This window comes from Protopterus annectens, chromosome 8.part1, assembly GCF_019279795.1.
Source record: "Protopterus annectens isolate FY-2018-M chromosome 8.part1, PAN1.0, whole genome shotgun sequence".
In the NCBI taxonomy this organism is placed as follows: domain Eukaryota; kingdom Metazoa; phylum Chordata; order Ceratodontiformes; family Protopteridae; genus Protopterus; species Protopterus annectens.
In genome coordinates, this window is record NC_056742.1 from 187,149,662 (window position 1) to 187,177,066 (window position 27,405).

The window sequence follows — 27,405 nt, forward strand, 5'->3', positions numbered from 1 at the left end:
GTATATGTGGTGGGGACAGGGGAGTGAAGTTTACACTGAACTTGTCAGCCAGCAGGTTTGCTATATCCACAGGTTCTATATATGTTGTAACATTAATTATGATTTCAGCCCAGATCTTGGCCTTACATTTGAGGCTGCAGTTGTAACTAAAGAACACCTTGTGGTTATCCTTAGGGAAGATAATTTGGATTCACATTTAGCTTAGGAGGCTTCACTAGGAGTCTTATTTGCTTACTTAAGTTGAAGAGGGAGTGTATCCAGTTTTGAGACCATTCCTTCCTGCTCTTAGACAGCAATTCTTTCTCCTGTTGTATAGCAGTTGTCCATCAGGCAGGTTTATTTTTCCTTGAAAATGTTGTTTTGGTTCTATCAGGTATGGCAGAGTCAGTACAACTGTACAGATGCTTTTATAAAGCATTGGTGCATAACTCAGCATAGGTTTCCGTTCTATCAGTGGGAGGAGGGGCTTTGAAGCTATTTATGCCTTCGTGTAGAAGGTTGTAATTGGCTTTGGAAAAGTTTTTTAGTCTAGTTGTTGCTAAGGGGGGAAGGGTCTTGTGTTATAGTTACTTCGAGCAAGACTGATTTGTGGTCAAATCTCACCAGGGGTGAGCACACACTGGGAGTGGTGCAGCAGTATCCCGTGTTGGTGAGCACCAGGTCCAGGATGTTTGAGCCCCTTGCGGGCGTATCAACCAGCTGGTCCAGGGCATTGGAGTTAACAAAGTCCAGGAACCTTTGGGCAAATGAGTTAGAACACATATGATTAACAAAGTCTATGGACAGGTAATTAAATTCACCTAAAACCAGGGTGTTTGGTTGTATCTTGATTGATGGAAGTAGATCAAAGCAGGCTGAGTGGATGTCCTGATTCATGGAGGAGACCCTATAGCTAGGAATGACCTGAACAGGGGTCTTACCTACAGTCAATTGCACCTAAAGTAATTTAAGGGAATTGTGCTGTTTAACTAATCTAGAGGTGTATTTATTTTTAATGAATATTGATACACCACCTCCTTTAGTTCTCATGCTTTCAGTTTGTGGTCTAAATGTGTAGAAGGCAATGTAACCCGGTATAGCTGAGTTGCTCTCAACAGCCTTAAACCAGGTCTCAATGACTGCACAAATGTCAGCATCTTCCAGGGTGAGGACTGCTTCCAGTGAGTGCAGTTTCTGGTTTAGACTCCTAGCATTTAGCAGTATAACCTTGAGTTTGTTTTTAGAGGGTATTTTCATGTGAAGAATGTTGTTCTTGTGACATTGCCTGAAAAAAGGCACTATGGAGATGGCAAGAGCTTTAGCCAGTAACCAAAATCCCAGGGGTGATAGATGAAGACTATATCTGGCAAAGCATCAAGATCTGTTGACCATGTCATCCCAGGATGACCGATACTGGATCCCCTTTTGAATGATACCAGAAACTAAACCAATTGTTGAAGTAAATCATTTTTTTTTTGTTTGTGTTGAGATATCATTCTAGGTGAAGGTAAAATGCTGCTTAAGGCTAGGGACATACCTGCCTTAGACACATAATCAGAGATCTCAGTTACATCTCTTTTCATATAGTCCAGTGAGGTATGTCTCAAGTCATTCACACCAACACAGATTATGACAAAGTCATAAAAGTGCATCTTGTTGAGAGGCTTGAGTGCGTGTGTGATGTGGCATATCCTGGCACCTGACAGACAGCTGATCGTGACCTTCCACTTATCCAACCTGGTGAGAGGGACAGCTCTGTGTCTCACAACTGAGTCACCTATGACTGAGATGTTTGTTTTAGTGCTATGCCTTAGGGGCCTGACTGGTGAGACACTGGTGTGTGATATATTATGTGTGTCTGTTCTGCAGAGGATGTATTATGTGAAGATTGCTTGTGTTTGTGTTTGGGAAGTCTCTGATGTTTAGGTAAGCTTCTTGTAAGGACTTCCGCACATGTAGATTTATGTGTTGGTTTAGCAGGTGCAAGAGGTGTGGTGTGCATGCTGATAATCTGATTAGCATCAGATGGGCTGGCTGGTGCGTGAGAGAGCCTGGATTCTAGGTTCTTGATATAGACGCATCTCTCACATAATGAATTTGTATGTTCTAGAAGAAGTGGGTTGTCAGTGTACATAAAGCAATTGCTACATTGACTCTGGATGCCCATGTCGACCAGGTTGACTGGAGAGACAGTGGGAAATTGTCCATCCATAATGCTAGATAAGCTGATGTGGTCAGAAAACATGGAGAAGATAGGAAGGAACAGGTAAAGTACAAGACAAGAGAAATGGACAAAAAATAAAAAGGGTTAGTGAGTAGGATCTGTGTTGGTACCTTAGGAGCTTCAGTGAGTGTATCACCTGTCAGTAAGGGAAAATTACGAGAACTCACCAATGGAGCACCGGCAGAGTACTAAAGGAAAATTTGCAGGCAAAAATGTTTGTATCTATAACCACCAACAGTGCCCACCACTGTGTGGCAATCTGAGATGCACAAACACTATGCTATGTAGCAAATCAGCACAAACTGATGTAAACAAATCAACAAATAAAATGAACAAAACTGAGCCCTGTTTCAGCAAACTTCAATAAGATGCATTCTAAATGCACACTTCTGCCACTAGGGTGCAGGGGAACCCTGTCTAATAAAATATGGCCTTTTTTATTGCTCAAGTTATGCAAACTGAACTAGAATCAACAGGTCTATATCTAGTCTGTGCTATAGCAAACAAGTTGCAACAATTTCAGAAAAAAAACAGTTAAAATGCGCAGTGACATGGTAAATGCAGTTCAAAAGTGCAATATGCAGTGCAAATTCTACTTAGGTTTTGCAGAGATTAGCAGATGGTTTGGATTTGCTTATGTAGCAAATGGCAGCAAACTGATTTAAATCAATTAACCAATTAACCAATAAAAAATCTTAAAACTGAGCCCTGTTCCAGCAACCTTCAATCAGACAGGTTCCAATTGCACACTCCTGCCACTAGGGAGCAGGGAACCCCCTCCAACAAAACATGGCCTGGTTTAGTGCTCAAGCTATATAAACAGAGCTATATTCAGCAGGTCTGAATCTAGTCTATGCTACAGCAAACAAAGAGCACCAATTTCAGAAAACAAATTCAAATAAGCAGGCACAATAAAGCCTTCAACCAGCACCTATTTTCTGAGGATGTGCAGCAGGAACTAATGGAGGTAAGAACACCTGCTACTAGAAAATCATACATTAGCAAATGGAAAAGGCTTTCTAGTTGATGCCAACAACATATAACCACTACACATTCAGGGCTAGTTATTCTCTGGTTTGCAATATTTGTGTGAACTACTATCCCATCGCCTTTATTATTCCTCTATCAAGGTTCATTTATAAGCCATTTCAGTATGTCTGCCCATGGATCCTCCTCATTCAAGAAGTGTCATGTCAAAATGTTCTTGAATGGAATTTTGCATAATAGGCCTCCAAGTAAACCTGTGGACCATCATTGGGATCTTAATTCTGTGTTAAAGAAGCTTACACTTGCTCCATTTGAACTACCTAATTTGGCTGACTTAAGGTTCTTAACATGGAAACAGTTTTATTGATTGCTCTGAACTCTACAAGAAGGGTATTCGAGTTGTAAGAGCTTATGGTAAGTCAACCCTACTTAATTTTCCATATCGACATGGTTTCTTTGAAAACTAATTCTTCTTTTATGCCTGAAGTAGCATCCAAGTTTACTTGAAACCAAACTATTTATCTCCCCATTTTCTTTCCTGAATCTAAAAATAAGGCAGAAAGGATGGCCCATACTTTGGATGTCCACAGACAATTGGGGCACTATCTTCAGATCAATTCATTTCTTGGTAAGAAGGGACAACCTGTGTCAAAACAGACTATTTACAAATGGTTGTCTAAGGCTATTATCTTTTGTTATACTCACCATGACAAATATATTTCTGGCAGGGCCATGACCCACTCTACCAGGTTGGTACCTACTATGTCTTTTGGGAAACACTTGGATTCAGGAAGTATTCTAGAAGCTGTACATGGTCCAGGGGACATACTTTTACAAAGCACTATGCAATTGATTCTTTCTATAGCTATAGATCCAGTTTTGCTAGGGACATTCTTCAAGGGCTGATATACCCTTTTCCTTCCTCCTCCCACATGTAGTTAGCAATGGTAGTCTACCCATATTGCTAAGCCTACTGCAGCAATGATCAATATTAAAAATCTAGTACAGCTGTGCAAGTTGACCTTGCCATAACAGTAGATATTTGAATAATAACTGCTGCCGTAGCTGCTCCCTTCCTCCTTCCCCCTTGCTTTATGTGTGTGTGTGTGTGTATGTGTGTGTGTGTGTGTGTGTGTGTGTGTGTGTGTGTGTGTGTGTGTGTGTGTGTGTGTGTGTGTGTGTGTGTGTGTGTGTGTGTGTGTGTGTGTGTTTATGTCAGTGTATGGACATTATTTTTGTTTTTCTAATACTGTCTTTTCAGGGCACAGCCTCCCTCTCTCTGGTGGCAGGAAAGCTCTGAGGGGCTTGGCATCCAAACTTGTCCTTTAGTCAGCTCATCTCATCTCGTTCTGCTTGACAGTTTTGGAATGTGGAAGGTGCCCTGAAGCTTTGTAAGCTGGCCAGCTGTTATGTCCTTAGAAGGGTATAACCCATTCAAACATATATTGTTATGGCAAGTTCAATTTACACTACAGCACTTTCTTAGTATCTTTACAATATGAGCAATCAGGACAAAATGAGCCTTTATTATTTTTGTAGCATATATGTATTTTTCAAATGTCTCTGTTTCATTTTTGAAAATATAAGACACTTGTCAGTCACTGTAGTTATGCCACCAGTAACAATATTTCATTATTTTTCCACATCATATTGCGCCTGCCTATTTCCTTTACTTTAAGTAATAAAAAACTGTAATTTCCATGTAAACAACATGGCCACATTTGAAACACACTGTGAGACAAGCATGGACTGTTGCCAGTTTGTCATCAGTGTCACTATGTCATCTAATAATATATTTTATTGACTATACTGCAAAAAAAGTTACAGGTTCATAGTTTCTAAGGAGTGTACTAGACTAATGACCACAGGGGCCATTTTAAGCCTAGCCATGCATCCCAAAGCTCTGACAAGTTCTAGTTCTCTTGGTAAGTGCAAGAAAGGGCTTGGGAAATGAAACATTTACAAGCAGGGTCCTGTGAGATGAACCATTTTTAGGTCGCTTGTGTCCATTAGAGAGACTTGTTTGTTATTGTAATAAAGTAATTTTCTTGCATTGTACTGGCCATAATTCTTGGTGGTTATCATTATAGCCGAAATAAGTTCTACTTAATAGTGCATAGGTGGTGTCTATTGTTTTTCTTTATCCATCAAACACTCTAAGAGGTCAGGATTGCAGCATCAGCTGTCACTGTAATGTTATGGGATACCAGTTGAATGGGACACAACTAGGGCTGAACTTTTCTGGGTTACAGTTTTAAACTGAGACCACTAAAAGTCTTCCTGCAAGAGCCTGTGTCTTTAACCCATGTGGAGGAGATGGAAAAATATTTCTGGGTGACCCACACACCTCCTATATTCTCTTAAAGAGACACTAACCACTCCTTCTCCAGCAATAACGTCTCACCTTGAAGAATCTCTCTGAAAAATGGCACCCAAAGCAGTTCTCATGTGTACCATCTATCATACGCAAATGGCCATTGATGGGCACCTTGTTTGTGAGATGCATGGTGGGCTCAGATAATAGAGATATTGTATTATAATGAATCACACTAACACTTCAAGTTATGAATCATAGCATTCCTGTGTCCCCGTTTATGCTGTACAGAAATCAGGCACTACTTCTACCCCATTTACAGATGTCTACATTTGAAATTGCAGATAATACCCAGAAGGCATGGCCTGTACTGAGCATACCTAGTGCCTAGTGCAGTGACCCAGGCATGTGTATGACACTGTGGAGAATTGGGCAGGTGTATTCATCTCACCAAATAAGAAACTCATTAAGTTCTACTTGGCATAATCATCACACTCAGCCAAGTAAAATTGTAAAATGTAAGCATGGGGATAGGCAGAGAGAACTGTTGTGTTACAGAAAAACTCAATGAGCAACAACTTCTGAACATGCCACACATGAACCTGTCAGGTATGCCTGCTTTTAATTGCTATTGTAGTTCTCCAACAACAAAATGGCTAGCACTCAGTGTCAGCATACATTACATTGAGTGCTGGACATTTGTTTTTTTTGGAATTAGGTGTTTTTTGGTCATTGCACTTTGCCATACTTGTGTGCTTCTTTTGTTTTGGAACTGTAGTTGCCCACCATAATATAAAATACACTGGACAATACTTTTTTATTTTTATTTTTTTATTTTATATTTCTTAACTGCGTAGTGTCCATTTGAACAAGTAACCCGTTTTCAGTGGAGACTGGGGAGAAAAGATCCATAACAATAGTACAAAAAGATTACAAACAATTTACAAAGATTTACAAAGAATATACAAAAAGTTTAACAGTTGCCTACAATCACAGTTTACAAAAAGAGAATGTAAACAGAACACATTACATTTCCTAAACTTTACTACAGTCAGTAATATGAAACTCATTAGATACATAACTAAGATAAACCATTGTGGCATTTTCATTTGGTAGAAGCAAGACAAGGAGAAGATAGCAGAAAATAAACATTTGATTGATGGCATGGGATACTAGACAGGAGCATAGCCATTGCTGAGTAAGGTACCCCTTTAGGAGTTGTTTGAAGCTATGACGATCTGTGTTTTATAGGATATGCTGGGGTATTAGGTTCCACTGTTTGGGTACTTTACAGGAGAAGAGAGAGTCACCAAAGTAATTATGGGACTTTGTTACCTTGATTATAAGTTTATAGGATGTTCTAAGGGTCCTAGGGTTGGTATTTATTTGCGCTAGGTTGGAGAGTGAAGGGCAGTTTTCAGGTTTATGGATAATGGAGTGGGCAGTGGTGAGCTGATTGAGCAATTATAGATTGGGAAATTCAAGCCAGTATGGTTTTTGAAGAGCAGGGCAATGCTGGCTCCTGTTGGGTATATTAGCAGCAAATGTTGCTATTTTGTTATAGCAGGCATCAAGTAGATGTAAATCAGACATAGGTTCATAAGTTCATAGGTAGGTACTAGGCTATCGGCCCAAGGGCCTACGTCAGCCTATCCAGCAAGGTTCCATAGCTTACACTACCCAAGAAAGTTATTTTCCTGTGCCACTGTCCAGCAGAGACACAGAAGTGATCCCCAGGGTGTATTTCCTGTTTCCCATCCACTCACCAAGATTTTTCTTGAAGAGTGCTAATGAAGAACTTTGCTTGACATAGATGGGTAGCTTGTTCCAGAGTATAGGAAGTCTCTGGGACATGAATCTATCCCTCCAGCATGTCCTGTTTATTGCAGTGACAAGGTTTAGGTCCCTAGAGCATGTAGCTCAGCGGGATTGGGATTTCTTTAGGTGTAGCATGTCCAACAGCTCTTGGTTTGACATAGCTTAATATGTTAGGCAGAGATCACCTCGGAGTAGGCAATAAGCTACAGAGTAAAGATGGAGTTTTTTGATGCGGTCAGTGTAGGGCATTTGTTTGAGGCCAGTAATCCTCTTTGTGAGGTACTTCTGTGGCCTTACCAGCTGCTGCAGATGTCTTGTGAGGTACATTCCAAAGGGGCGTTGTACTCAATAATGTGTCTAAGGAGTGACGTGTAGAGGGGAACAATGACCTCTTTTTTACTGGATGAGAACCCTTTTATGATGAGGTGTGCCACATAGAAGAACTTCCTGACTACTGTGGCAATGTAACTCTCAAAGGAGAGACTACTGTCCACCTGGGTCCCAATGTCTCTTAGCATGCATTCGGTGTTAGGTAGATTGCTGTCTATGTGGTAGTTCATGGGTACAGAGCTTTTACCAAAGGGGATGAAACTTCACTTTTTGGCACTGAGCTTGAGGCCATGGCTCTGACACCAGGCATCTGTCTCACTGAGGCCCTTCTGTAGTATGTCCACATCATTTGGGGACTTGACTATGGCTCCTAGTTTTCAGTCATCTGTGAACTTCATTAGCCAGAGGCCTTCTGTGTTAGCCTGTACTTCAGAGAAGTAGATACCAAACAGGAGAGGTCCCAGGATGGAACCCTGTGGTACTCCACTTGTCATTGCTTTGAGGTCAGATTTGGAGTCTGCAACTTTTACAGTGTTTGCAACCCATCTTGTGACATAGGGATTTATACCTAGTTTAGTGAGTTTAGCTATAATTCCAGAATGGGGGATGGTGTTGAAAGCCTTGGCGAGGTCAAGATAGGCTGTGTGAGCCACCTTACCCTCATCCACGGCTTTGGTGACTGCGTCAAAGAAGTCGATCAGGTTCAAGAGGCATGATCTGCCTTTCACAAACCTGAACTGGGTGGGATCCAGAGTTTCGAGGTTACCAATGTCTTTGTTTATGAGTTCCATGATGATACGGTCCATGGCCTTGCAGACCAGGCTCATCAGGCTAATAGGTCGATAGTTCCCAGGATCAGTGGTGGCTCTCCCTTTGTGGAGTGGGATAACTGTTGCTGTGCACCATTCAGTGGGCACAAAGCCTGATGCGAGGCTATTATAGAACATGGTATTTAAGTGGGGAGCCAGTTCGTTCTGAAGTTCATGTAAAACGCAGCCTGGGATGTTGTCCGGTCCCATGGATGCCGTGTTTTTGGCTTTAGAGAGTGCAGCTTTTAGCCACGTAGTTGTGATTACAGGGACTTTGCATTCTTCCTGTATAGATATGGGCCCTTTAGGGGGTGAGAGGGGGCTAAAGTTAGCACTGAACCTATCTGCCAGGATGTTGGCAATATCAGTTGGTTCTGTAATTTTTATGCCTTTGTGCTATAACTCAGAGCAGATCTGGGTGTTGCCATCTAGATTCTTGACATAGCTATGGAATGCTTTGTGGTTGTCCATGAATTTAGTGGTGATTTTGTTTTCGTAGCTAGCTTTGGAGGATCTTATAAGGGATCTCAGCTTCTTACTGAGGCTGACTAGGGAGCTCCTTCACTCATGGGATTTTACTCTCTTTTTCAACTGTTCCTTCCCTCTGTTGTACAGTTTGTTTATGGCAGGGGACCACTAGATTGGCTTCCTTTTTTTGGAGGATAGCGTCTTGGTTCTGTTTGGGATAGCATGATCCATGCACTCATGTAAGTGCTTATAGAGTGCATTTGTGTAGGATTCAGCAGTTGTAACTGTATTGTCCATCTGCATGGGTGTCATGAAGTTCACCACTTCTGTCTTAAGAAGCATGAAGCTGGCTTTGGAGAAATTGTTTACTGTGGTTTCTTTAATGGGGGGTGGGGGCGGGATGTGGATATCAAGGGTGATAAGCTTATTGTCGGATTGGACCAACGAGGAGTTGACTTCAGGTGTGGAACACTGGTCACTCATGCTGGTAATGACTAGGTCTAGGATATTGTTGCCCCTGGTGGGGGTGTGGATAAGTTGATCTAGGGCATTGGAGTTTATGAATTCCAGAAAGCATTAAGCTAAGGAGTTGGTACACAAGTAGTTTTCCCAGTTAATGCTGGGGTAGTTGAAGTCGCCCATTATTAAAGCATTTGGTTGAACCCTAATATTTTCCAGTACATCAAGAAAAGAGGAGTGGGAATCCTGGGGCATGGTGGGGGATCTGTAGCAAGCTACAATTTGGATTGCAGTTTTGTCCAGAGTTAGTTGCACTTGGATAACATGCGCAGGTTAGTGAACATTTAAGAACAGTAGATGAGACTAGATAGGAGGTGGGATCTGGCTGTGGCTAGTCTGGCATTTTGAGTGAGGTAAGATCTGGCCCCTATATAGTATACCATGTTTGATGCGAAGTTTTTAAATTGTGTGTGATATGTGTTTATTGAATGTTAGATTGTTGTCTATTATGACACCAAGCAGTTTTGTTCATTTAACTCGTTCTGTTATAGTACCATTAGTGTAGTAGATGGAGAGAAGAGGTGGGTTTGCATTGGGTTTCCTGTTGGAGAAGATCATTATTTTTGTTTTGTTTGGGTTTAGGATGAGTTGAAATTCATTAATGTAATTTTTAGTACCTAGTAATGATTTTTGTAGTTTATCCTGGAGTTCTTGGGGTATGGGAGCAGAAGAAATAAGAGCAGCATCATCAACATATTGAATGACAGAAGCAGATTTAGTGGCAGTGTTTAGACTATTTGTGAATATAATAAAAAGGAGAGGACCAAGGATGAAACCCTGAGGAACCCCAGCAGAAACTGGGAGGAGTGTGGAGAGTTTATTATCCCATTTAGTTGCCTGTTGTCGATTAGTAAGGTAGCTAAAAAAACAGTTAGGAGCTGGAGAGTCGAGGGTGAAGCAGGCTACAGTGTTGAGTATTAGTTGGTGGAATACCATACCAAAAGCCTTGGCCATATCAAGGGTTATAGTAGAGGCTAGTTGTCTATTGTTTTTGAGGAGGTTGATGCAGTTAGTGAAACTTATGAGGGCTGTGGAGGTACTGCAGTTTGGATGGAAGCCCTCTTGTGAACTAGATAAGAGGTCATTTGTAGTGAGATGGTCTAGGAGTAGCTGACTGATGCATTTCTCTAAGATTTTGGCTAGGGGTGAGAGAATGGCAATGGGCCAATAATTAGAGAGATCTTTAGATGGGCCTCCCTTGTGGAGGGGGATGATATGGGATCTTTTCCAGAGTATGGAGGCATATTGTTCTGCGATGGATCAATTGATTAGGATAGATACGGGATAGGCGATGGAGCTGACAGCAGTTTTTAAGAAGTCACTAGGGAGTTGCTCAGCTGCTAGACATGTAGGTTTTAGTTTTTATATGAGTTTTTTGATATAAGAGGTTTGCACGGGTTTAAAAGAGAAATAACTGGGTTTAGGTTAGTGGAGGTAGGCACTGTAAGTAGTTGGTTAGATTTGTTGTTTAAAAGTGAGGTGATAGTTGTGATGAAATGAGAGTTAAATTGGAATGCTAAGCATTTGGTGCTATTTGTTGTAGATGGTGCAGGGGTAGAGGTTTTGCCAGGGTTGAGGAGGTAGTTAATGTTATGCCAAAATTTTTGTGGTTATTTATGTGTTTTTGCTGACAGGCTAGATCTTAGTTAGGTTTCTTAGTTGTTTGTAAGAGATGAGGTTTTCTGAGGTTTTGGAGATTTGATAAGCAGCCAGTCTGTATTCCTTTGCTTATTGAGAGATTTAGTGTCTTTCATTATCCAAGATAGGTTTTTGGCTTTGAAGCATATTTGTCTTGTTGGAACAAGGTTACTAAGGATGTTGAGGAAGGTATCATTAAAATACTGTACCGCTTGGTCTAGGTGGAAAGATTTTAGAGATGACCAGTTGCAGTTTTGAAGTAGGGAATTTAAGATGGTAGGGGAAAAGTTTCTTTTGCTGCATATGTGTTTGAAAACAACATTACAGGGGGAATGAATGTGTTTTCTTAGTAGAAAGGTAGGGGAGTGATCACTGAGATAATCAGGGAGGCATCCAACATGGTGGGCAATGTTGGGCTTATTTGTTACTATCCAGTCTAGAACAGATTTTTTTCTTAGTTTGTTTATTGATTCTAGTGGGAGAGTTTATAGTTTGTGTGAAATTGAATAGATTGATAAAATTGGAGGGGGTGCCAGATGAGCAGGATAGCCAACCAAGTTGAAATCTCCTAACACTATAGTTTCTTGGTTGAAAGCAGAGGATGCCAAGGATAGGAGACTTTCAATGGTAGGTAGATTATTTCCTGGTCGTAGGTAGGAGGCAATAATTATGATGGTTTTATGTGGATTTACTTCAAATTGTGTGGTTAGAATTTCTGCTTCTGATAGACCTGGCAGAGTACAGATTAATTTTTAAATTTTGAGGATATTTTTATACATGATGGCAATGAATCCACCATGCTTGTTCAGCCTATCTTGTCTAATTCTTGTCTAATAACATTATAACCACTAGTAAGTATTTTCTCATCTTTAATGTGGAGTTTTAGCCATGTCTTGGTGATCATTACTATATCAGGAGTGTAGGTAGCTAGGGCTACATGAAATTCACTATTTTTTTTGTGATACTTCTGAGGTTAAAATTATTTATGAGTAAGTCCGATTTGGAATTTTTTAGGGGAGGAAGGTTGAGGGTAGTATTAGCAGGTGTTGTTGGTGTTATTGGGTGGGGTGGGAGTAGCTGTGTGTGTCCTGGGTTAGGATGTATGTCCACTTGGAGTATGAATTCTGTTAGTGAGTATAAGAAAAGACAGAGTTTGAGCTTGGATATTAGTCGATGAAAGAAATCTGGATTGGAAGGAGGTTGGGGGTACAGACATAATTATAGTGGAAGAGTAATATGTTAGAGTTAGTGTAAAAGTTAGAACAGATGTGGAAATGAATATTTTGTTTTGTATGGTATGTAATAGTGGTGAATGTAGCAGAGGGGTATTGTGTTATGCTTGATGTGATGAAGGTAGTGGAGTGGGAGGCTAGGTAGAGGGTAATGAGTAGGAGAGAGTTGCTGAGAAGAGTGTTGACAACTAACATTGCGAATAGTAGAGAAACAGGAGAAAAATATAGGTAGGTTGGTGTGTGACATTTAGTAGAGAGAGAAGTGTACTGGTAAAGTGATGTGGTAGGGGAGAGAGTATTGTGTGAGGGATGAAATAATGGTTAATATTTTTAGAATGTGTATTTAGCAGGGAATTGAAGGAATAAGTCAGTCTGTAACATTATTTAACAATTCCCTAAGCTTGAATACAAAAATTCACCCGAGTTCAAATAACCAGCAGGCATAACCTAGATGTGCAGCATTTATACATTTCTGAATGATTCTACCATCTTATCTTGCCTCATTAGCATACACAAAGATGTTCAACTTAATAATTTTGCTCACTACAATGTTATTATATGGTCATTAGCATATATCATGTCCAACGGTGCTGCTTGGACAAGCCAGCTTGCAGAGCCTGTTTTCTGAATCTCACACAACCTGCACTTGTCTACTTGTCATGTAAATTCACTTACCAGCTATTTTATGAAAGTCACTCAATAAAAATAATTTCATATAAGTAACACAGTTTAAAATGGACTCCTGTGTCACCTTGACCATTTGCAGCTGTGTACACAAGAATGAAGCTTATTCATAATTGAAATGCAAATGGACAAAAATAATTTCCAAACTGAAACAATTAATAGCCTTTTAATCACTAAAGTACAAGTATACATAAAAATGTTTCCAAAATATTTTTTATTACTGCTCTGCTGTGTGACTTATAGCATAGCAGATATATTGCAAAATCTGAAAACTAAAGAAAATGTTTGCAAAAGTAAAACCTATCTTCATTTTCTTTAATGTAGAACACTACAGCAAAACACCTAGAAGGTTCAGTCTCCAGCTTTGCTAGATCTAAATTTTACCACCCATGTATCCTAATAATGTCCACCTTCATTAATGCAAACTGCCCTATCCTGCCTCTCTGATGCCCTGCCATTACAACCCCCCTTTCCTAGTCAGATAAGTTATAATTTAGGCAAAGTCATGTGACGCTTCTCTGGTGTCAAGCCAAGCAAGAAATCTGAAACAGAGTAAAGGAGGAGTGGAGGGGGGGGGGAGTCAAACCCACCACTCTAATTTTCCCTATTCCATGCACAAAAGCCCACTACAATTACCTCTTCATACTCAAACAACCAAAACCCCATGTCCTCACCCCTTTACACTTTGGGAGTGTAATCTTTCTGATAGTTTTATGCAAACTTGTAAATCCTATTTGCTAGTATAGACTGTTTGGGAATTTTGTGTACCCCCATACTCCTGAGCCAAATCCTTTATGTCCCAAAGGATTCCTGACTCCTAACATTTATATCTCTTGCAAAGCTACATGCGGCCATTCACCCATGGAAAAAAAACTATGGACAAAATAGTAGACAGAACCCATTACACTGGCTGGCATTACCACCACCAATGCCATGCATCCTCTTTAATTACATACCTTACCATTTAAGTAACCCCTAGCAATCATTCCCTAAATTCACAACTGGGAGTCGTATTCCTTACCCTCCATCTTCTAAGTCAATAATAATGCAACTTGACAAGTTTGTAGGTTCTGCACATGCAAGAAAATGGCCCACACTGGGAATACTATAGTTAGCATGCTATCAACGTTCCTATCCCTGTTCCGAGTGCCTGTAGATAGTGCTGGTAATATCCCTTCCATCATTCCTTATGTCTTCCTTCATATTCTCCACTTCAAATTAAATCATACTCTGTCTATTCCCTTTTGTTCCAATGATTCAGTGTAACTTCTACACTTCTTCCAATACCTCTAAGCTATTGTTTTTGAGGAAACTTTGTTGCCTCGTTAAGAATGATATTATCCAAAGGAAAAACAACTAATGCATGGCATATTCTTCTTATGATCCAAATTCAACTGAAGAGGCCAGCAACATATTCTGGTCTGATGACAACTCTAAATACCCAAAATGCAAGAAAACATATTAGAAAGGCAGTATTCTTAAATAATTCTATGATTCAGACCTAGCACACCCTTTTTGCATGAATAAACCCTGGCACAACTCATCTGCAGTATGCTTCATTTGCCTCTCTAATACCTGTCTGAATAATTGATTTATCAGTCCATGTGTATTCTTTATTCATTCATAATATGTCACTACATGCTCTTTAGCTGAGCTATATCTTAGTTATTGATGCATTGTTATGGACTACTAACACCAGAGAGAATGACAATTATGGGTCTTCTTTAATGTTATAAAAATTGGCATACATAGTCAGCATCATGGCATACAGAGATAAAGCCCAGAATAAGAACAAGGAGATCTGGGTTTGATTAGTGCCTCAGGCATCTGACTGACTGGCAGAGTAGGGCAGAAGTGCATGTCTGGGGGAAGGTGTGCATCAATAGACACAATGCAACTTAAGGCAAGGTACCTTGCTATCATCAATTATTTGTAAAAGTAAGGAGCAAATTGGCATTGTCTGCCCATTGCATGGCATACTCATGGAATGGAAAGAGCATAAGAGAAAAAAAAAACAGCAATATGACACTGTACAGCGACATGTCAATTTCCTCACCAGCACTGAACATTGGTCAGCGCAAGTCTGTATGAATTAACAGAGCCTGGTAGAACCGGAGGGAAGAGGAGAGGTTCTGGTGACAGCTGATGGTCATTTCCAGAGTGCAAAAAAAAATAAAAATAGGCAAATATATTCTGAAGGTCCCTACTCTATCCCAATAATCAAGGAGCCTCAATCCTCACCACTGACACCAGTGAAGGACAGCCACTAGATTAAAAATGGATAAACCCAGTATTTTCAGATGCAGCTCTTTGCATAAAGTACAGTTTCCCTTAGGAGCACATGGGGAGCAAACTCCAGACCCTGGGCTGGACTCTCTGTCTCTCTGCAGGCCCAAAACAAGACTTCATACTGGCCACTTTGGAGCTCTATGTCCCTGTTCCAAGTAGCTGACACACACACTTGGATATTTAATCTTCAGACCACACACACACACACACACACACACACACATACACACACACACACACACACACACACACACACACACACACATACACACACACACACCTAGGAAAAGCTGGCACAGATTTACCAGCTATGCTCCCTCTACCCAGACTTTAGGGTAATTACACTGACACCAGTCAGCTACTCTAATGCTCTTACAAGAGGATCCAATTATACTGAGTAAATTTAATACTAATATAAATGCTAGAGCTTGACCAATGCAACAAAGGTTTTAGGAGTGGACACAGTGTTACTAAAATAAGCCTAAGTACTCTCAAGATGTTAAAAGCATTCTCTAAAAGATCAATCACAAAGAAAGGTATAGAAATATTAATAATTAATAATAAATAATAAAATAGAAAACATAAGAATACTGAATATCTAGTTACAATAAATACCAGTGTTTCAATCACAGGAGATACTAAAATAGCACAGTTGAATAGATTCACACATAATAGAAAAAAAGTACATAACTAATCTCACTATATTTTCCTGACTGACTAAACAATTACTGTTCCCTTGTTAAGTTTATTTACTACAGCAAGTCAAGATGATGAGTTTTGAGTTGCTTACTACAGCAAGGCAAGATGAGGTGTGACATTGTGTGAGTTATCTGAAGACATCTTTCCTGTCATGTTCTGGAAGACAGAGTACTGCTACGAGAGTTCTGTCATATCTCTCAGTAATATCTAAATAATCATTTCAGTGCTGGTTATAGAATGACATCACATCTGATCACCTGACTTTGGTAAAGTAAGGACCCAGAGCTTTGCTAAGATCTGTTGTAGCATCTGAAAACTATAAAACAATTTAAAAAAATTGCACAATTCCATGGTAGCAATTAGTTCAGCCCCTAATGACAATACAGTAAGATTCCTAGTCCTGGTTCTCCCAAACATTTTTGTCCCTGGCTGCAATCACACCTGTAAGATAAAATCTTTCTGGCCTAAACCAACCATTTAATTTTCAACCTATTTTTCAAAATTAGCTGAACTGAGATTAACCTCTTCCCTACCCGAATTCTCATTAAAAACACATACATTTAATCAGTTATAATAATACCGTCTGACATACACGTATATCTTTTTTTTGTCCAGCAGGACCCACTGTTGATGCATTTTTAACACAAACAACTTTTAAATATATTTTTAACACAAGTATCTGTACAAATCAGTGTGACAGTCAAATGACATAAAAATCTTTACAAAACGCCAGCTAGCTATGCTGGCATATATGTCACCTACTTAGAGGTGACCTCTGCTTGACTTACAAAGCCATGCCTGACCCAGCACTGTTAGAAATGCTATATCTAATGAAATACCAATCCCTCCACACCACACCCTCCAGAGACCTCAACCTCATTACCACAATCAACAGAATGTGCTGGAGGGACCTAGACACTGCCCAAGCTATGGAATATACTTCCTATACATGTCAATCTAAGCACCTTACTGGCCCTCTTCAAGAGAAATCTTGATGAGTGGATGGGAAATAGAAAATCCCCCCCCCCCCCGGGATCACACCTGTGGCTCTACCTGACAGAGGCACTGGGAACTAACATTCGGTGGTACGATGCCAGGGTAATCCTATGGGCTAGGCTTGTAAAGGCTCCAGGGCCATTAGCCTAGTACACACCTATGAACCTATGAACACCTACGAATGTGTATGTACACATGCACTTCCCTTCTCTCCCTGGCACAGATGGCACTACCTCATATAATTGCATCTATAACCAATTCTTTATAATGCTGCTAATTACCACAATGTCGATTTTTCTTCCAAAATCTTACTTCATTCACCTCTTATGTTTTCCTAAATCTGGATTGCCTCCAATAATTATCTGCATTGCAGCTAACATTTCTGATGACTACACATTGATAGCTATACATTTTCTGGAAATTCCAATGTTCAAAAACAGCAGCTACACTGAAATAAATGGACTGTATAATTATTGATGTGTAAATACACTGCTTTACCATCTGCATCCTCTAATGCTCTCTGTATGTACATTAAAATATGTATTTATTACTATATCCCTTGACACAGCAAACCCTAATTATACCATTAATCCTGCTTCATGCTACATCAACACCCACCTGAAAAAGCTGCTGATTTCATGCCTGTTTGTAACCTTGATCCTAATTCTATTTAATTCTCTGTACCACCTTCAACTTCATTAATCAGTATTGCAGTTATTCTTGCAGTGTACTGAATTATGCTCTCTTTTTTTATTTATAGCTTTAAGAAAATGCCTTTTTTGAATATATTCTTCAAAGTGATATTATAAAATAAAGTGAGTTGGGAATGAGAGAGGTGAAAGTGGGAAAGGAAGAGGTGGTGATAAGCAATGCGTGGCATGTGGTAGTTAGCCAAATGACTATGTTTCAAAGTTAATCCACTTACTGGTATAAACCAAGTAAGCTCACATTCATGCAGTCAATGCATTATCTGTTTTCTAGTATTTATATGTTATGCATTTGTAAAACTCCATGGTAAATATCTATATCAATGTGCACATCTCTCTCGCTCTTTATATATATATATATATATATATATATATATATATATATATATATATATATATATATATATATATATATATATATATATATATATATATATATATATATATATACATACATATATATGAGCTGCTTCTATGCATATATGCAGTTGTTCTTATGCTTCCCATTTGTACACAAAGTTTTTCTTCTCTTTTCCCTTCTCTTTCTTATCTAAGTTTTATTTTATTTAGTACTTCTACGCTCACTAGAACTATAAAAAACTAAGATACGATACCTTTTTTTTTTGCTAGCTGTCCAAAACACTCTCATCCATTAAATATGAGGAGCCCTTTTACATCCTGGATTGAAAATGGATGTCACTGACATCCTTGACATTCAAACATAGATGCAGAAATAAAACAAGTTTAAAAGAGAGTCAACATTATTACAAATATCTTCTTGCTTATCTATTTTAGTGTTTATTTACTTAGGTATAAAAAGCAGCTTTATCACAGTAAACCATAAACCATCACAAGGATACATGTCCTATTTTTCGTCTGGCCTCAGCACAGTTCTGCCAGTATATAAGACTGTAGGATGAGGTTATCAGTCCTTTTGTTTTTGAAGGTCTGCTCATGTCACAAGATCCTTTACAAACAGGTTTACTATCTTGTGTTCATACCTGCTCTACCAGGATCTTACTTCTTCATGCCTGAGCCCCAGCTCTTCATGTGCCTGACTGATACCTGTGTTCTCCTGCCCTCTACTTGAACTTTGACCTCCTTTTCTTTTTTCAAACTCTCTTTCTTAGGCTGCTTTGATATTTTTTTTCATTCTTTCAATTTCTTTGATGTTCATGATACCTACACTCTTTCATTAGATATTCTATCATCTTAAAGGTTTTGCTTATATTTGCCTTTTACATAACAGATCGGTACAATTTAGTTAGGTTTGGGCTTATTTTATGCCAGTTTAATTTAATTTTTGAAAATGTTTTTTATTTTCATGAATGTGACCATAAGCCTCATAGAACACTGTATTTCTGTCATGGACTTGGTTTATGCACATTTCACATAGTTGTCTTTGCACAAATCTGAATATGTGAAAAATGTTTAAAATTACCAAATGCTTGGCTTTCCATATGTTTTTGCATATGAGAAACAACTAAAAAGTTTAATAATCTATAATACAGCTGACTTATTTGAATTAAACAGCCCAGTGCCGATAGGTTAGAATTACAAGTGATGCAAATTTGTTTCATTGTATTCTGTTTCTCCCATACGTATTTTATTCTTAAAGCATACACCCAATAGTCATGCTGATTTTCTCACAATCCTCCTTATATGGCCTGAGATAAAGCTATAAATGGTGAGTAATAATGATAAAACAAAATTACATTTCTATGTACCTTTCCCTGAAACTAGTGATTTGTTTCTTATAAAAAATTATGTTTGGTTTCTTTGTTTTAACTAGCAGTTGCTCCCTTAATTGTTTGCAATATGATCAAGCAACAGATGCCTTAGGTTCTTTAACAGTAGCCTGAAATAAAGACAATGATGTATCTTCGCAGATCTCCTCATTCATCCAAGAAGAAAAATCATCAACTGTCACTTTTCGTATTTCATGGTTCAGATTCCATTATTGAAAAAGAACATTTAAAATTCAGATCTTGATGAGTTTCAGCACAGAAGTAATTATTGTGCAGTAATGAAAAACTCTGAGAAGTAGAGGAGTGAAGTGCAACTTGACTAAAATTAGGTAAGGCTGTGACAGTGGCCTCCAGTTTTTATAAGTTTTCAGTTCCCCTTGTGAATGACTGATTATAGGAGAAATGAGTAATTGCCTCAGCCCTGTGGTAGCAGCTGTTCCTCATGTCATGTTGTTTATATGACAGATGTGCATAATGTTCCAAAGTCTTACTATAAATTAGGGCAAACTCGAAAGATGTTAACTAAGGAAAAACACTGCAAGACGCTGCGATACTTGAAAGACTCACTTTAACACTAAATAACACCTTTTAGGGTGGAGGTAGATGAGTTGTCAGCATCATTTTTGTGTGTAGAATGTAACAAGTTTTTAGGCTGCAGTAATTGTGGACCTTCAAATAACTGATGTCAACAGGTAAGTTACAGTTCCCTGAGGAAATACTCTCTTGTTTATTATATTGATTCACTGGCATGGATTTCAATGACTGAAATGACTGATTCTGAAAAAAATATTTAAGACTAAATGGGAAAAGGTTTCATGGGACAAACCTGAACACTGTCTTTTGGTCCATGAACTGTCTGCTGGCAAATAATAAAGAATGTTATTGTATTAGCAAACCACCTATGGGGATTTGTTGCCTGTCTTTGACAAATGTTGTCTGTATGTCTGCACACTGACTGCCAAACTTTCAGCTTGTATTTTTTTAGACTGAGAATACAATGAGCAATTAAAAAACATGATCAGAAATCCTTTGACAGCCTTGAACAATAATAATGCCTTTGTGCTGTGATTAATGTTGGTGTACTTAGAAAGTATATGCTGTCTCTTTTCTCACGCCATTCTTTTTCTTGCTTTCTTTCTCTCACTTTTGTTTTACACTTAACAGCACTGGAAAAGTTTTGTCTTAAGGAAGGCATCCTAAGAATCCACAAATTAAGTGAACTGAAGCTTATATTATAGTAGCAAAATGCTATACAGGATGCAAAAACTTAATGCTATTGCCATCCATATGAAAGTCACATTACATCAGAGATTATTTTCACCTACATTGGGAAAAACATTAAAAATATAATCTTAACTACTTACAAAACATTTGTAAGAATGCATGGGTATCAGTTTAAGCCTGGCAAAAAAAAAAAAAAAAAACAATCAAAATTTCCCTCTAGCCTCAAGGAGGTCAAGACAAGATAGACTGTGTGAGAATTTGGGCCTGCCCATCCAATTATCTAGGTTTACCTTGAAGGTGGCAAAGGAGTTACTGTGGTTGACATGTACTGGAATTTTGTTCCAGAGAGGAGGGATACATTAGAATATGAATATATCACTCCAATGTGTCTTTTTTATAAACTAATGAAGGTTTAGTTCCTTTAACTGAGTATTTGATGTATTAATAGTTCTGCAAAGGAATAGGATATCAAATAGTGTTGGATGTTTTGTAGCATGAAAGGCTAGATAAAGATCTCCACTGAGGAGTCTGTCAGAAATTGAGCATGGAAAAAGGGCTTACAGTTTCTCCTGATACCTAAGATTTTTCTGATCACTAATTTTTTCAGTTAGGAATCTCTGTGATCTCTCATGTTGTGTGATATGTTTAGATAAATACATGCCAAAAGGTGCATTATATTCTATAGTGGGTCTAATAAGATATGAGTAAAGGTGAATTAATATATCTTTGAATCTAGGGGATACGCCTTTATAAATTAGATGGCAGGATAAAAGGCTTACCAAACTACTGTGGAGATAATCAAATGATAAGTAATTATCAACAAGAGTAGCCAGATTCCTTACAATAGTGTCTGGAGGGGTGCATCTACTATATAAGTGAGACCATTTTGTTTACTAAAATGGACTATGCTACGTTTTGTTTTACATTTAATTTGAGACTATTTTCCTAACACCAGTTCTAAACACGGTCTAACCTATGTTGTAGCTATTGTGAGCCAATTAAAGATCCAATAGCAACACCTAATTTAAAGACATTTCCAAATGTAGTTAATCATAGGCCAGGAATGCTGGTCTGTACTTCTGAGAAATATATGCCAAATAGGAGGTAGCCCAAAACTATGCTCGGTGATACACCACTGGTAACTTTTTGCTTTCAGAAGTGGCACCTAGAACTCTAACCACAAAGGTTCTGTCAGACAACTAGGTATCTGTCCAAATTGCAATATAAGGACTTGTGCTTCATACGAAGCTAGTAAGGCTAATGAGTCTGTAGTTTCCAGGGTCACTGAATAGTACTTAGATCAAATCTTGTCATAGTAAATGTGAGGTGTCCTCATAAATTTGGTGCTCAGTGTGTATAACACAGCAGCTATGTTTTGCTTCCCAGAACTCTAACCACAAAGGTTCTGTCAGACAACTAGGTATCTGTCCAAATTGCAATATAAGGACTTGTGCTTCATACGAAGCTAGTAAGGCTAATGAGTCTGTAGTTTCCAGGGTCACTGAATAGTACTTAGATCAAATCTTGTCATAGTAAATGTGAGGTGTCCTCATAAATTTGGTGCTCAGTGTGTATAACACAGCAGCTATGTTTTGCTTCCCAACCACTGAGCTACATAACTCTGAAAACATGGTGCACATAAGGATCAGTATGCCACAATGACTTAAAGTTGCAGTATAAGTAGAAATGTTCCAATGAGGCATATGTAGTCCCTTAAGATGGAGTACGACGATGGAATACATGAGTGATCAACAACATACATATCATTAAAAACCTTTACAAGTAACATGCATTAACATACCTTGGAAGGAAACATAAAGCAAAATAATAAAAATGAAGAAGTATATTTCATAAAATATGAGAGGTCCTGTTCCACACATTACCCCTAATCTGCTTAAGATATTATTGTCCTTTATGAAACACACACACACACACACACACACACACACACACACACACACACACACACACACACACACACACACAGTCGATATAAGATCTCAACAGAAATCCACAGCTACACATAAAATGATCTCTTGAGCAAATTGCAGTTCATTCTGATACTTGAATGAACCACAATGAACAAAACAGGCAAATCTAAATGTGCATGGCATAAAGACAACATTTTACAACACCAAGCAAATACACCGAGAGATAGATGCAGCATACCACTGCAAAAAGGCCAGAATAGAAGAAGTCAGTTTTTGTTTGAAAAAATATATATATATGTGTAGTGATATAAAGATCAGAACAAAAAATGCTGGCTTACACTTTCATGAGGGCTTTCCAGGGGCTGCTGCCTTGGTGTCCTGTAAGATTTCTATCTAGGAAGAATGAGCCTATTTAGAATGCCTTGATGCAACCACAGCAGTAGGAAAAGGATGAAGGCCTGGAAGTCCTCATAACCCCACACTGGTAGCAACCCTCAGCATTCTGTATAGATCACGGAGTACCTGCATGGAGTAGGATTTGAAGAGAAAGTAGGACATTCACCATACAGTTGGGCCAAAAGGGTGCCAGATATGGATAAGAAAGTGAGTGGACTGTTTCTATAAAAGCCCAACACAGAAAAGTTTTTATGACACATGTAAGAAAGCCTGCTGGTTAGTGTGAGTTGTTCCCGATCATTCTGCTCTCCTAGAATATCACTGATGAATATTTTTCCCTAAGACTGTTCCTCCACTAAAGCCCCTTAAATTGATTGATTGATTGATTGATTGATTGATTGATTGATTGATTGATATTTGTTAACCGGGTTAGTCCAGCTGGACTTGTGGCCCGTTTTCAGTGGAGACCCGAGGAGAAAAGGTCCAACACATAGTACACAAATTACAAAAAGTCACAACTTCACAATAAAATATAGATGTTACATTAGTTTTGAGAGAATATCATTTTGAAAATATATATGAGATAAGCCAGAGGCTTGCATGCATAACATGTTTAAGGATATACAGACCTAAATTATGACATTTGATCAGCTTTGGCAAAGATGAGTCATTATAGGTGGAAGTTTCTTTGTCAAGGTTCAGTTAGAAATCATTATACGGTGTACATGCATTTGCATGTACGGCCGATGACCGAACACGAAAATGACGAAAGCAGAATGCCAGAACCACGGAATGTCAAAGCTGCGGATGTTGAACCAGAGATTACCAAACATCGGCCAGGCTACTATACCCCCCCTCTCGACCCATGGTAACACTTGTTGCGGCGGGTGTGCGATTGGGACTTTTGAATTCTACATTGAGCATTCGCGAGTCCGAAATTCAATAATTCGGTTCGAAATTCTGCCGGATCGACCTTCGGTCGCTCGACCAACTGGATATAAACCCATTATACATTACAAATGATGAGATACTGTCATGTAAATATATTAAAAGTAGGCAGAAAATGTAAAATTTTTCACGTTTTTTTGGAAGTTACATCAAGTCCGTTACAGATGTTATACGGGAAGCATTGGCATATTTTAACTACTGATAAGATCAAAGTAGTAATAGGTAAGGAACCCAGTTTTAGATATAAAAACAAGAAATCAATAGAGAGAATTTTATGTTCTTATAGATAACAGGACACTTTATCTGTGATTAAGATGCCCTTAGGCACTAGACCATGTGGACGTTGCAATTTCTGTTCTTATCTAGCTCCTTTGAGGAACTGTTTCAGCAGTGGATTAGAGAAGAGGGGTGGTTCTGTGTTGTAATGAGCTGAAATGGCCGAGGCATGAATTTTGATGGAGGAAAAAGGAAAGGCCCTTGTGAAGCATCTCAGTTAAGTACTGAAGAATCTGAGGTAAATTGGGTGCTGCTGTGCCCATCCCCTGAGTTTGGTTCCAGGAACAGAATCTTTTCCATTTTTCAGCATAGGATTTTCTAGTACTAGGCCTACTTGCCTCCAGAATGAAATCCATCACTTCCTTACTGAGGGATGGTAATAGAGAGATCAGGTAATTAGCCATGAAATTATACACAGCTATAGAAAGGGAATTTGACACCTTGATCAACACACAAGTTTAGCAGTTTCTCATTGTTTATAAGCAATACTGATTACTTGATGTCTGCTTAATAAAAGCCAAACACTTTTAAGAACTGTATGACAATCCCCAAACTTTTTTTTTTGTGATCTTGAGTCCTACATACCCTATGGCTACTTTATGATGGCATGTAAGTTGTTAATCTTTTTTTAAAGGTTTGCTGTGAATGGATAGTGTTTCCCTTCAAAAGAAATTGCTCCTCTTTATTACTGAGGGGTCAGACAGTCAGCAGCCCTGCTTTCTCTGCATCCTGGTAGAAGTCACCAGAAAGTATTATTTTGTCAATTATTACAATTATTGCATGCCCTGTTACTAAATAGAAAGCCAGAGGTAACAAAACACAAGAAGTACCAGGCAAATCTGAATGCAAAAATATCATCCCACCACAGTTAAACATTCACGTTTTCATCTGTTATACATCAGTCTGGCCCCATAACAGCAAAGCAAAGATGCTTAAGCCAGTGCACCATGGCACTTATAATCATCGTATACAAAACACATTCTGTATGTAGACAATACCATACTTATCAGCACATAAATTATGAACAACATAAGTATACCATTATTTTAAATGGAAATTAAAGGAACCACTTGAGAGGTGAATTTGCTAATATGCCATGAACAATAGCATGGACAGGCATATATGCACACACTCACACACATACAGACATGTGCACACACACTGCAAAGACCTTACACTGCTTATGGTGAATTGATTTCAAAATCTGAAAATGAAGATTCAGTGTTACTTCTACATACAGTATCCAATGAAGACATGCAGATGACAGCGTCAGTGGTTTGATAGGCAGATCATGTTGATAGAACCACATCAGTGGCACTTGATAACACCTCACCATATTGTAAGTTATTTATACTCCTAAGGATTAAAATGTATGTATTTATTTATTTATTTACTTGCTTTGTTAATCGGGTAATGTCTGAATGGGCCAGCTAGCCCATTTTCAGCAGAGACCTGGGGAGAAAAAAATTTCCAAACAAAAAATGCACATAGAAAAAAAAAGTACATGTTAATAACAGAGTAAATGCAATAATTATTGGATTAGATTAATAGTCTAGTGAGGTAGACACATTTTGTAGATGTAGTTAAGCACTATAGGGTAAAAGCCTGTCCACAAACACACACAATCTCTCCCAGAGATTCATGAAAGCTCCATGCAAGAATAAGGCTATTCTTGCACGGAGTGGATCATGCCTTTTCAGCAAAGCAATGTGCCTTGCATATTCATGAAGGCATGCTGCTGTATAACCTGCATGGGCACAATCCATGAATGAGTGCAGGGGGCATGTATGAGCAGTGCTCACACAGTAAACATGCCCCCTACACTCAGGAAGTGCCGTACAGCACTTTGAAAACAAAAACAGTGTCCATGGACACTGTTAGCACACCTCCCAGCTGAACAGATATTCGCAGAATGTCCAGATTTGTGCATCATATGCTAGGTGTATTCCTCCTACTGTCCTGGTAAAGAGCTGAGGCTCAAAGTCATTAAATAATGACAAACATTTGAGTGTAAGAATCCACATCCTTCAAATAAGTCATGCTAATGCAAAACTTATTATTCTAGCAACTTTCAAAGTTTGTAAGAGCAACATTAAAAATCTGTCTCCCTTTGTCCCCCCCATCATGCTAGGCTTTGTTCAGATCTTATGCTGTAAGAGGTGAAGAGGTATGACTGTTAACTATGTGCATATCAAAAACTAATAAAAATAAAACAAATTATTTTTTTCCCATCTTCCCTAAAGTTTAAGCGTAGCTGAGCTGTTGTGCACATCGCACAGCTGTGTATAGCATAGTTTAAACATCCAAAGGAGCTAAATAGAAATATACAGCCAACACAGTCAATGGGAAACAGCGTAGTGGTTATAGCAGTTGCATAGCATGCAGTCATTCACGTTTTGAGCGTCAATGCAGTCTATTCATTTTTATATGGGAAAACAGCACTAAAAATATATTTTTTTATAAGTAGCTAATGAATAATATATCTTTGTTTACCAGGGTAGTGTAGCAGGTCCAAATGTGAGGTGTCAGTGTAGTATAGATGGGAAACCCCCATATAAACAAAAATGTCCCATACAGTATAGGCACAAACGAATATAATGTAATGAAAGCGCATAGGGGTCTCTTATGGAAGGTAAACATACATATAATAAGATGTTAAGAAGGAATCAACCCCATAATCATGACAGTCCATAAAATGAAAGCTGAACAATGCTAAATTGTGCTCAGCTATGGTTAGCCAGTGTAAGCATTGCTTAAATTTGAATGCTTAGCAATAATTAGTGTAGCTAAGCAGATTTGCACACTGGTAAGCAGTGCATAGTATCTACCCCTTTAACCAATACTTATCTGTGCTAAGCAGATTTGCCCATCGCTTAGCTTAGGTCAGCCTATTCAAAATCATCCAATCACGGCAAAGGGGAGGAAATCAGCCCTATTTAAACCTCACAGGTGGAAATACAGTCCATAACTAGTTGAAGATGATCACTGCAGGCACTGTGGCTGGCATTGGGGAAGGTGTGTGCTTTCTGCCACAGCATTGGGCCATTCAGGAGTCCAGGATTATGGTTGGACTCCTTGTAAGAGACCATGATGGAAGACTGCTGCAGGACCAGTACCAGGGCTCCCAATACAAAGTGGATGCCTGGGACTGTCTCGCATGTGACCTCACCAGTGATACTGGTATCCCTC